The sequence below is a fragment of the Dama dama genome, chromosome 31 (assembly GCF_033118175.1).
Source record: "Dama dama isolate Ldn47 chromosome 31, ASM3311817v1, whole genome shotgun sequence".
NCBI classification, from domain to species: Eukaryota; Metazoa; Chordata; class Mammalia; order Artiodactyla; family Cervidae; genus Dama; species Dama dama.
Window position 1 is genome coordinate 34,085,059 of NC_083711.1, and position 13,654 is coordinate 34,098,712.

Here is a 13,654-nt window from a genome sequence, read left to right on the forward strand (position 1 = left end):
TTTTATGAAGCAAAAAAAAAAAAAAAAACCAAAATTTCAAAAAATGAAATGCAGCTGACTTTCCTGTAAATCGTAAACCACTAAAACTGTTTAAATCACAGATGTCTGATATAGAAACTGAATATATCAATGGATAATATATATATTTAAGGATTTCTGGCAATCAAAATAATCAGGATTCTAATTGGTGTGGATGTCTGAAATATTCAACCTGTAATCAAGTAATGAGAATTTATTAAGAAAATTTTGTCACACACAGATAATTCTAATAATAAGATTTTTAGGAAATATCCCTAAAATCAAAACTGTTGATTGTCTCACATCTTGCAAATGAACTTTATAATGAAATAAAACATAGTCGAATTTTCTTGGCAAGCAAGTATAATCAGATGTAGCAACACTTATTAGATGTAGTTACATTTTCTAATTCAAAATCATTTGTGGACTGTTGTATTTATTTCTGGTCCTGAGTAACTTCTAGGATTTTCAAAATCAGCAACTTATTCCACTAGATGTTACTAACTGTACTAACATTGTATAGTAACAAGTAGGAGACATTATTAAGCAGTGGCCAAATATTAAAAAATATGAAGAAAAATTATATATTCCTCTTAGCTATTACATAGTCTTTGAAGCTGAATTGCTATTTAAAAAGTACATCATAAAACCATGAAACAAAAGTTACATGTTTTGATCTGGGTATTTCAACTAAGGCAGTAGATTGACCTTGAACAAAGAAAGTACTTTCAGGTTGCTTTTTTTTTTTTTAATTCTTTTATAGAAAAGGTATGGCATGTCAAATAGAAGGCTAGAGTCTTAAATCAATGAAAATAATACTTTCTTAAATGAAGATATCCTAAAACGTCACCACTGAAAAGTAGGTAATATCTTACTATCTACACTATTTAAAAAAAATTTTAAAACCACATCTGTCAGTAATATTAATTAAATTAGCCAATAAGGGGAAAATGCTTTTTACTTTGTCAACAAATTATACTGTCGGTCAACTGGAATTTATTGAGAAAAATTTTTAAAGATGAAAAAGTACAAAAAGTGTTTATTCATATCTAAGACAATATAATAGTATCATTTATTCAATATAATAAAATATATCTGGGTCTTTAGAAACAGAATTATATTACAGCTACTGTATATATTAATTTTAAATAACATTAGGTAGCAAAAAGCACATGACTCTAACGAGACAAAAATATTAATTCAACTACTAGAAGTCTGTAATAATATAAATTTCAAAACACTGGTTTTTATTATAAAATATGGTTTTAAAGTTTTCTTTCCAATATCACATTTTTTATTTCAACTTATATAACCTTATTTTATTTAAATTAATATACAGTTTAATCATATTATATCCACTGAGCCCTGGTTATCTAAATTCATTATTACAATAAAACAGTTTCTTTCCCTTAAGGCCTAAATTGTACTTGGCTTATTAAATACTGAATTAAAATTAACTCCATTTGTATTATCTATAAGTCTAATCAGGTATTCTCTAGGAAATAAGTAGGAATGGATAGCATATTTTACTTTTATATGCTAAATGCTTCCAATTATACTTTTACTAAAAAGAAAATTCAACTTGAGAAATTTTCAAGTCTCTTTTTTCTCTGAATTTATATTCTTAAGAAGCTTGGTTACCTGCTCAAGTAAGATGAGAAAAAGGTACACTTTACGGGAAGTGTGTATGTATGTGCATGGGGCTGGGAAGCGGAATGGTAAGGGACCTTCAGTGAAAGTAAAAGTTTTTCAGTCTGACACAGGAAAACAAATAAATCTAAAGTAACTAACAATCCTCTATGATAATTATTACAATGAATGATTAAGAAATTAATAAATTTTCATATTACTTATTTTTAAATTGGTTTATATCTCTCTGCTTTCTCACAAAAATTGCAAAGGTGATTTTTCAAAGCATTAGAGCAGATAAAATATGCTATTAACATTTGGAGAAAATTTAGAAACATCTTTTTCAAAGTAGAGGGCCCCCCAAAGCTGAGCAACTCAAGGTCCAGAAAGCAGAAAGCCAAGTTAAATCATCTCTTATAATGAAACATAAGGGAGGTCTTACGTGAAATTTTTACATATTTCATCTGAACAATCACTGCTGTTTTATACAACAAATCACTATAGGTTAGCTAATGACATATATATAGGTATATGTCATTATAGGTATACAAATACACATCGATCTTTTTCAAACAAGATTAAAAATTCCACCTTATATATAAAATGAAGATAATTATTGCTTCAGATCAAAACTGACAGTGACTTAAACATATATAGATATATATTACTGATAAATATTAAACTACAATTGGTAATTAGCTTTTAAAAGCTTATGTTAATGGTAAAAGTGTGAAAACACTAACTATTCACCTATCAGTATTTCTCCTTTTTTAGTTTTTCCCCTCTGATTGATTTATTTCTCATAGATTAACTGTAATTATATTTCTATTGTAGAAAAAGCACTCATGATTTGATAATTTTCCATCATCTTATTAAAATTTGTAATTAGACATGTAATGTTTATTTACTTATATTTAGCCAGCTTCACTTCAAAAGACTGACTTGAGGCAAATTAAAGATAAGTACATAAAAAAAAAAATTAAAAAAAAGAAAGATAAGTACATATAAACAGCATCAGAAGTAAAGGAGAAGAATACAAGCTACAGAGAACAAAGGTCTGTAGATAAACAAATATAAAGCATCTGGGAATTAATTTTCTTTCCTAAATAATTTTCAAAATAATTATGCTTTTATAGACTATACTGACTATAAGAGGATTTTCCCTATTCCCCTTAAATAACAAATATTTTAAGAATATTCAGGAGAAATATTATTTTGGTTTATATAAAGTTATAGATATTTACAATACTAAAGAAGTTGCAGTGCGGCAGTGTACAATGACCATTAAGTAGACAAGCAGTCCAGGCAGATGATGAGCTGGGAAATACCAGTTGCATAGGGACAGATAAAGCACAAGGAAAAGAACAGCACCTATTAATAGTTCTTCAGGAAACTGTGTGTACTTGCTTCTGTGTGTGTGTGTTCTGAGGGTGGGAAATTGAAGAAAACTTTATGGGAAGCTGCTATTTAATCATATTTAAATTTCAACTACATTTCCTTCAGCAGTTTTCACATTTGCACTAATCTTGCTAATTAATACATAGTTCTCTAATGTCTATTTGTACACATTCCTACAAACAAAGGGAGTTAGCATTTAGTGCTTTGGCTAGAATAGAACAGAAAATATGGGTATAACATAGAAAAGAGAAAGAAATTCAAATTCCCTGAGTGTACACTGATTTCTAGTCCTCACATATTACATAGTCTCACTTGCCAAGGCTGTAATATCAAGTGTGTGTTTCATGGTTGGAGAATCTGAGATTTTCAAAAGTTAAATAAAATGTTCAAGGTCACTCAACTAATAAATACAGGTGGAACTCAACTTTCTGAGTCCAAAATCTCAACTCTTAAGTATACTATGATAGCATGACTATGTGTGAATTAATTTTGTTTCTGGCAATTTCCTTGGGTCAACAATTTTTTAAAACCACATACTCATAGCACCAACAAGTGGTCATGTCAATTGTATGAGCTTCGGCAAGGCACAAAACTTCTCCAGGCCTCAGTTTTCTCAACTGCAAAATGGAAGATAATTTCAGCACACTCCTGAAAGGGGATTAAATAAGATAATGTGCCTAATGTGATTAGCAGTGTTTGAGATACAGCAGGATAGATTAAGGAGAACACCTACTAGATGCTAAGAGATTTTAAATGCATTTGTTTACATATAAATTAAATATAAATGGAAACAGACCACTATGTTCTAATAGTGATCTTTTCATACTGAAAATAAATTTTCAAAAGATGAGCATGTGTCAGCTAATATAATAAAATGAGCCTTTTTTTAGTGGACTCAGCAAGTGAGTTGTTACACACTCTAGCAGATTCTGACTTCCATAGCCATCATCCTAAGCCTTAGTTTTTAATCCTGCATTTATTTTTTTCTGGAATAGTGTGGTGCATTCAACAAATATTTTTTGAGTAGATGCTTTGTGTCTGGCTCAGTGCTAGGTGCTGGTGATACAGTCATGGATAGGAAGCATGCAATACTCATTGCATGGAGCTTTGTGTCTAATGGGAGAGACAGATATTTTACAAATAACACAAATGCATTTAATTACAACAGTGACTGATAACACAGAAAAAAGTACGGCAGTATTACACTGGAATGAGAAAGGATCTGTTAACACAGTATGGAAAAGGAAGCGAAGCTCCTCAAAAAAATTACATTGAAGGTGGAGGTCTACAGGATAAACTGGACAATATATCATCCAAACTTACTGGAAATCACCTTAAACTTAGTTCAGAAAATCTGTCAATCACTTCTGACAGGCACAGGGGGAATATATTTGTATTACATACTATCATTTCTGAAGCATAACCTTTAATATGGGCCTCCCTTCAAAATCAGTTCTAATACAGTCCACACAATCACATTTTGTGAAATGCCATCTAAAATATTAGTCATCAAATAAACAGGTGAGAGCCAAGAAAAAATAAGAGAGAAACAGTTTTATGTGGGAATTTTGTGTGAATGAACTCTTAATACTATTTATTTGTTTGAGTCATATCTCTCCAGAATTTTCTCTTCTACTTATTTAACTTGGTCAATAAATTTATTATTGTCTTTACCCAAAAAAATCTTCATAGAAAATTATGCTTTGGTTTATCAGCTCCAGTGTCTCATTCCTGAGTTCTGCATAGGCTTACTTTCTTTTAAGCTACTCCATCTTTCTTCTGGATATTTGACACTCTGAGATGGTTCTACCTCTTCTTTTAACCTTCTTTCTTGTGCTTCTTCTTATGAGAAGATGTTTCTCTGCTACAGCATCATGAGCTTTCTTAGGTATCTACTCAGTCATATCTAGGGTCATTGTTCTCTATGTATGGAGAGAATTATTTCTTGTAAGCATCTTCATCTTCTTCAGTCAAGTAACAGATATAATCTGCAACTTCCCAAACTATGATGTGCTTCCAGTGTCCTTCTACAAAGGATTCCTTGCTTTCTGAATCATAATCAGAGGGACAGACAAGTCTTCATCCACAACTCCCTTCAGGACCCCAAAACCTTTACTTCAAGTAGTAGTTCTGGTAGCCCTGCATCCAAATAGCAGGTGAAGGCACCAGGTTGACCATCAATGGTCTCCATGTCGTATCCATCTTCAGTCACCCCCACTTGTCCTTCACAGATCTTGTCCATACCAAACCTAGTGAGAAGTCTGAGGGTCAGCAGGAGGCTAGTCTAACAGGTCACAGGATAATTTTTCAGGGCAGCCTTCACACCATATTTTGGAAGTTCATGAGCCACACAAAGCCACACATATATCTCCTTCTATATTGAGTAAGCAGTCTGACAAATGATATCTCTGTTGGTTACATGAACTATGACCCTCTATTTGGGTGTGTTGTACTTGTTTTTATCCTGGATTACCAAGCATTTCTGAGCATAGTAATCAGCTTTACCCTCTCATCTTCCTCCAAATTTCACTTGGTGTCTCTTGAAACAGGCCTTATTCTTGATACCTTTAACAAACCCCATCCTGCAGAACAGTGCCCACGGCTAGCTACTGACCTGCAGGCTCAACACCTCTGGGGGTAGGAGTGTGGGTGGGGCTGGGGAGACGGCTGAAGCCTGTGCTCAGGCTCAGTAATTAGCCAGAAATTTCCTCTTTAAAAAGAATACCAGGCTGGATGCATGAGACAAGTGCTTGGGCCTGGTGCACTGGGAAGACCCAGAGGAATCCGGTGGAGAGGGAGGTGGGAGGGGGGGATGGGGATGTGGAATACATGTAAATCCATGGCTGAGTCATGTCAATGTATGACAAAAACCACTACAATATTGTAAAGTAATTAGCCTCCAACTAATAAAAATAAATGGGAAAAAAAAAAAAAAAGAATACCCTTGGGATAATTTTCTTTCTAGCAAGTTACACTTCTGGGAAATTCCCACTCATGGTACAGTCTATTTCTCAAGGAAGTCTCACACTTTTCTTGAATCCTGCCCCAACTAATGCCCCGTTTCAACTGAGACTCTTCTCTTTCCATTAGTCTTGAGAAGCCATGACTCTTTCCCTTGCTCTCTCTGGCTCTTTAATCCCTGAACTAGCTCTCCATAGGATTTCTTTTTCTCTTTCCCTTCCTTTTTCTTTTCTAACCTCTTTTCCTCTCTCCCTTTTCTCTTTCCTTTTCCTCTCTTCCTTTTAAATCATCATTGATAAGGCAAAAGTGAGAGCCTATCAAACTAAACTAGCTATTGATTGAAATCATTAAATAAATAAATTCAATAATTTTGAAAATGAAGAAAGCAAGTACCCTGGTTTGATTCATTTTATCAGAAAATTAAGTCAGACTTCACTTAATGAACATCAAGAAGGCATTTTTAACACACACACACACAAATAGCATAGAATTAGGGGGCAAGAAAACCATTCTAGCCGATTTTGCCAAAATCAATTTAAGCACATAACCTTTCTAAACATCAGTGACAATTTTTGACAAGAAGGTACTAGATTATTTTTTCTCCTTCTAATTTCAAGTTTAATAAACTTTTTACTAAAGTGAAAGACTAATTCAAGATCAAAAATGTTCCGAGTTTCAGGACACAAAGCAAATAATTTGAATCTTTTTACTAAACGCTAACATAGACCAGACCTAAAGGTTTATTACATCAAATAATGTGTTTTAGGCAATAAGAGAATTCTAGATGATAGGAAAAAATAAACACACATACTAAGAAACACAACCATTCAGCATCTCCCAAAAACAAATATAAGAATTATTGTCCATTCCTCTTCTATCCGAACTACATATTACTCAAGTCTTACCATAAGCCTCACAAAATCTCCCTGACAATTCTTTAGTTAGCAAGAAAGACACCAGGAGATAAACCAGTTCATGTAACCAGTCTTCCCAACACAACCATAAATGTCTATGTGATAGAAATCATGTCCTATACCTTTTTTAAAAAGATTAATTTTAAATAAATTGACTTGAACTGAATTAAAAAATGTACATAGAAAGCTAAGAAACTCAAATAAAATTCAACATTAACTCTGAAACAGTAAAAAAAGAAAAGAAAGAAACAAATATACATCACTTAAGAAATTGTTTTCAGGGTAATTGAAACAGGAAATGGAAATTAAGAAAAAACTCTTAACTACATTAGAATAAATGCAACTTAAAGTTTATAGTATCAATATTTTCAGTTCAGTTCAGTTCAGTCACTCAGTCGTGTCTGACTCTTTGCGACCCCATGAACCGCAGCACGCCAGGCCTCCCTGTCCATCACCAACTCCCGGAGTTTACTCAAACTCATGTCCATCGAGTCGGTGATGCCATCCAGCCATCTCATTCTCTGTCGTCCCCTTCTCCTCCTGCCCTCAATCCCTCCCAGCATCAATACTTAAGATACTTACAAATGTGGCTATATAATTAATATGGTGTAGGCTTCTAGAAAGATATCTTCACAAAGAAAACTAAACAAGAAATTATTTGGAATGCTCAAATAAGATTATCCTCTTCTTTTTTTCCCCCACAGTTTACAATCCTTGTTTAGGGGCCTTTTACAACATGTTTACCGCTATGAAAAGTCAAATCATTAAACTCTTCACTAATCATATTTCCTTACTAATGCATAAATTTGGGTAAGTTTTAACACACATGGGCATTCATCCGAACATATACCCCAATTAAAAAAATAATAATATATTCAGCCTCTAGTGAGAACAAATTCAGATTGGTCTGCATGTATAGCCTACATTGAAATAGGAGTGCTTATGATTAAATATTGAAAATTTCCCCAAACATTATATAAATCTCTGGTGATGACAACAAAAGAAACCACAAAAACATCAGTATCCTTAAGGAACCATCAGTTTCTTTTTGTTTGCTCCAGTTATAAATTTTGCATCCGTGCATTGCTGCCTAGATTTTCAAAGGGTTCTGCAATAATTAATTTAACAGTCTACCCATACTGTTGTAATATAGCCAAGAACTTTTACATAAATATATAATTTATAATATCCATATGAAGGACAGATTGAGATCCAGGTTGAGATAGGACTTATTTAAAAATAAGGGCTGGGTCACTGGGACTTATTTAAAAATAAGGGCTGGGTCACTCTGACTGGGCAGGATTTTGACCTGAATGTGGGGTAAAAATCCAGTCTACGGTCCTGGTTACAAGGTCTGATATGATCAAGCACCAGTCTAATACTGTGATTAGCTGCCTTCCCCTGAGTACCAGCTACAGTGGCCTTCTTTCTGTTCCTTAATCACAGTCAAGCTCAACTAGCCCTAAGATGTTCATATCTCTGCCTGGAATTCTCTGTCTGAGTTGGACCCAAGCTCAAATATCAAGCAGATTTTAATCAAATATGACCTCTGAGAGAATTTTTCTATCCACCCAGGGATCATATATTAAAAAAACAAAACAAACAAAAAAAAAACTATGTCTTAAGGAAGGAATGTTATAATCGTGTTCATCTATGACTAGCTTTATATTAGCTCCTAAAGTCCCTTGGATCTAAGTCTGCTACTTTTACCAAAAGTAGTTTTTGTTGATGAAAATCACTGATTTGGATACTTGTTGAATATCAGCAGGTTACAGCTCATAAGATCACCCATGGTTTTTTGGGTTGGTGGTTAACTCACTCTTGTCAAACTACTCTCTCCAGTAAGAGGGAATCTGCAGCCTAAACACTACGGTCTGCTTGTCTATTACACACAGATTAGGAGCTATGCCACACTGAAAACAAACAAACAAATGAAAAAGCAGACAAACAAAAGAAACCTTTGCACAATATGAACATAAGGAGAGGCACTATCTAGTTAAATCCACTGTGCTGCTTCTCTTGAAAATTGTTCTTGAGAGAGATTTTATTTTAAAATATAAATTCTACATGTTATTCTTTGATTAAATTAGGCATTTGAGGAAAGGCTACTTATTGGGGCATCTTCTCCCTTTCAGAAAAGTCACTCTCAAACTAGATTTTCAATACACTTTCCAACCTGCACTGAAGGCCACGGAGTAGGTTTGTGACATTTGCTTTCTCGTTGGCACATATACTGTCATTGTGAACAGTTCCAACTGCAAGACTCAACAACCCCGCAAACAACAATCAACATGAGACAACTGTCAGAGTCATGATAAATCTGCTAACTCCTGAAGATGATTTCATGTCTCCTTTGGCTGCTGTCAGCCTTCTCGGGAGACAGGGGAAGAACAGAACACTACCCTTCAACGGGAATCTATAATGAGTCACATGCTTTATCCATATGATCATATTTAACCTTTTCTTTACACTCATATTAAGGGTTATCATCCTCTAATTACAGATTGGGAAACTGAAACAAGAGATTTTATGTGATTTCCCAAAATCACCAGGACGGATAAGTGAAGGACTGGAACACTTGTACAGATCTGCCTGACTTTCTCCCATCCAAAAAGGCCAAAATCTTTAAAGTCAGGCAAACTTTATCCACAGACACAGCAACTATACTAATGATTGTAGCTCATATACTTCCTTGCCTTCCAAATTATCTTCTAATTTTTGTTGCCTACATTTTTTGTTTTGTTTTTGTTTTTTGCATATTATTAGCATATTAGTGTAGCTCATAAAATTTTGGAAGTATCACAGGAAGTTCATGGAGGAGCAATGGGCCACTCCACTTGTCATTTTAAGTTGCCATTTTGAGTCCATTTGCTCAGGGATGTTTCTTTTAATAATTACCATGACACTGTATTTCATTGTTGATATTATTGATTGCTAATGGTCAAACCTACTTTGAAAATAATCATAATATTAGAATTTTCAATGCAGATGTTAGATACTGTAAATATATAAATCGCTCACAACAGACCACAAATAGCTTAAATTTGGCACTCTGACTTGTCACTAACATAAAAATGAGATTCAAATTCATTCACAAATAGTTAAGTGAAGGATAAAGGGGGAAGAAAAAGGACAGAGAAAGGGTATAAAATTTAATAAAGATGTAAATGTGAGCAGAGAATGAAACAGGCACATAAATAAGCAGAAAGGTCCAGAAAAACATAGCTATACACAAAAATGAGTATTACTCTGAAGTATAAATGTGTATCCTAATTTGCTGATTTTTTCCAACTGTTATGACATCCCATGCTATATGTCTGGCCCATTGGTTCAAATTGACTTTCGTTCCACTACAGCCGTGGCAGTACCAAGCGAGCAAGCATGTCTATACACAATGCTTCCACATCTGTCCATCGCCATCCAAGAATATAATTCCTTGACCTTTGATAGAGCAAGCTAATCAAAGGATAAATTCAAAGATCCTTTGTTTCATAGATACTTGTTAGTCTTTGGCAATAGCTGACTTTGTGAAAAGTGTGTCTCTTTTAAAGATGAAAGAGAGGAATATCCAGTTGAAGACAAATGCATTTTGTGAATATTTGTCATGTTTACAGATAAAAGGCCTACATTTGTTTCTCATAATTCACAAACACTTCATAAGGAAAGGCCTCTTTGAAGGCTTATGATCCTATTACAAGGCAGATATGATTTTTTGATTCATCGAGATTGCCTATATATTTCCACTGTAGCCTTTAAGAGAGTGAAAAGTTTGAAAGTGGCCCAATGACCTCTAAAGTGCTGTCATCACAACGGCTGGCTGAAGGAAAATACAATAGCTCTTCGAAGCTCCAGCGTTTGTTGGTAACACCTGTGATGGCAGGTGGCTCTTCATGAAAAGCAATGCACCACTTTCCCCTTCAGTGGGGACCACTATGTTCCACGGCAGGTCAGGTGACCAGGGTGCTTCAAGTTCAGTTTTATACTTCTGAAGAGCTGGATTGTGAGCACTAACAAGTTCCCAATTTAGCCTGTTAAAAACATAAAAAATGGTCTGCTTTCCCTCCTTTAACATACATTTTCCTTCAGTAAGTATAGCACGAGATTTAATCTAGTGACCTTTCAGAATCCAATTTAAATTTAAATGATAGATCTTAAGATCTTTCAGCTAGACATGTATCGTGGTTTGAAAAAATACTCATCTTCACAGTATACTCCAGGGAGAATAAATGAGGTAAAACAAACCAAAGAAATGAAAAAGAAGTATCACTGAAAGAGTGACTTTTTTTCCCCCATTATCTGGTACATACATTATTTACAAGGTGAGAGACAAAACCGAACAAAATCTTAATATATTTAAGGTATTGTACAACAATTGCACTTTTCAGGTATAAAATGAATATAAAACAGCATGGATACAATGCAGGCCTATACCGGGCAATGGCTAAGAAATGTATGACTAAAATATAATATGATATAGTCAGAACTCATCTGGTATATTAAATTTAGAATTCCACATCTAAGAGGGATATAGACAAATTCAAGTTTGCTAATAAATAAGAATTCAAAACCACGTAATGCAATAGGAAAAACAATTGGGGATAAAATGGAAATACACATTCTGCAAATAGAAAGAGCCCCAGGGTATAATACTCAAAGGCACACCATGTAGAAAAGTGATTGGATCTGTTTTGTGAGTGTCCATGGGTTATAAATTGATAGACAGATTTGTAACTCAATATAACAACAAATTTCCTAATGGAGAAACCTATTCAAATATGGAACGGGCTATCTCATGAGATGGGTTTCACACTACTGAAGATATCTAAAAGCAAGCAGAAACAGGGATGCTGAAGAAGAGATTGAAGATTCAACTATGTTACTGAGGTCTCTTGAAAGACTTGAGTCTATGAATTTTCTAGTATAGAATTGTCTACAATGGGAGAGACTGATAAAGAGAGCATCTCAGAGTAAAATAAAGACCAACATACAATAAGTATCATCATCTAGTAGCAGAAGTAAATGTAACTAAAACATAGTTTATAAATGCTTCTTTGATGATGAGTTAGGGAATACCGAAGTCTAAACAAGGTGACAAGTTTGAATTGTGAAAACCAGGATGATACTGATGAAATTTCTAGAAAAATAAGGTATTGAGAAAAGAACAATGATCTGAATTAGGTTTGGTGGAAAACAAACATTATCACAAATCTTAATAAAATGTGTTCACCAGTACTAATCCAGCACTGATGGGAAGAAAGAAATACTAGTTGGTAAATCCAAATTCTCCACTTATTACAGGTGTAGTAGCACCAATCAGGAAGGAATGGTCCATAAGACGCTTACTTTACCAAGATTACATATTGTCTAGGACCAAGCAATGTTTTTAGTGTTAATTTCTTGCTCACTTAAAATTCCTTAAAACTACTTACTTGAATTCAAAAACACACTAGAACAAAACAAAGGAACACAAGGATGCTCACTAACTTTTAAGGCATAAACTCCATCTAATACTATTAGATCGTTTTTTAAATATGAGGTTAGTGTGAGTGTGATCCCTATACTCAGTCTAATCTATGGAGGGGGATTGTAAACTCTAAAGTTGAGGATCAGTTCTAGTCATGGAGATATCAGTGGGCACTGATGTTTTAAGACTGCAAAAGCAGCAGATGTCCTGATCTGGCTATCTAAACAAAATTACTTTAAAAAAAATTATTACCTATGTCAATCCACTTTTTAAAATGAAGACTACTTTCAAATACCCAGGAGATGTAATAATAAATAGTTATTAACATTTTCATGTACTTTCCTTGAGCTAATTTGTTTCTTATGGAAAGAGGTTTCTAAAATGATTTAATTAAACTTTTGATTTTGAGATAATTGGAGATTATCATGCAGCTACATATAATAACAGAGAGAGATCCTGTGTAGACTTCACCAGTTTCCCCAGATGGTAACATCTGAAAAGCTATGGTACAATATCCTAGCCAAGGTGTGGCATTGATACCCTCAAGATAAAAAATTACATCACAGGTGGCTCTCCTGATAGCCTTTTACATTTACATTTCAAAAGAAACACCTTAACTAATGTTCTCTTAGAAATCTCTGAACTTGTGTATGAGATACTTTTAAAAAGATGACCCTTCAATTTATATAAAAATAATGAGAATATAGCTATAATGTTTCCATATAAATTTACAAAAAACATGGTGGTTTTATGGTCTTCTCCTATGTCTGTCCATGTTGAAATCAGAATAAAAAAAAATCAATATATGATGTATATATTCATAATCAAATTTATAATTACAGGTTATTATACTAATTAAATAAAATTGACAATTAGATAGCTTATTACTGCATTTAAGTACATATTTCTGTATTCTTATATTTATATAAAATTATTTATAAATCCAAATAATCATGGCAGTTAATTATATGCCATGATAGATATATGACAGAGGATAGGATGGCAGATTGGAACTTATAGGTTATTTAACACAACAAACATTTCATTGGGGTGGGTAAGATAAGTACATGATAAAATTGTGACTTTATGTGGAATGGAGAAAAATTATAAAGTAAATAATTATATATGTAATTGTTTGAAAATTTCCTCTAGATTGGAGACTTTCATATTTAAAAATTCTTTAGGGAGTTAATTAAAATAGAAAAAGTCATCACTTCACAAAAATATGATCAAGAGATTTAATTTTGGCTTTGCATGTTTATTTTGACAT

At 33.5% G+C, this 13,654-nt stretch overlaps 1 protein-coding gene and 1 pseudogene across 2 annotated transcripts in view; both read right to left on the minus strand.

Moving 5' to 3' along the window:
• Positions 1–13,654, minus strand: part of GBE1 (1,4-alpha-glucan branching enzyme 1) — a 289,682-nt gene that overhangs the window by 99,261 nt on the left and 176,767 nt on the right. The gene's annotated exons all lie outside the window — the stretch shown is intronic.
• On the minus strand, positions 3,071–5,626 carry LOC133049982 (large ribosomal subunit protein uL18-like; annotated as a pseudogene).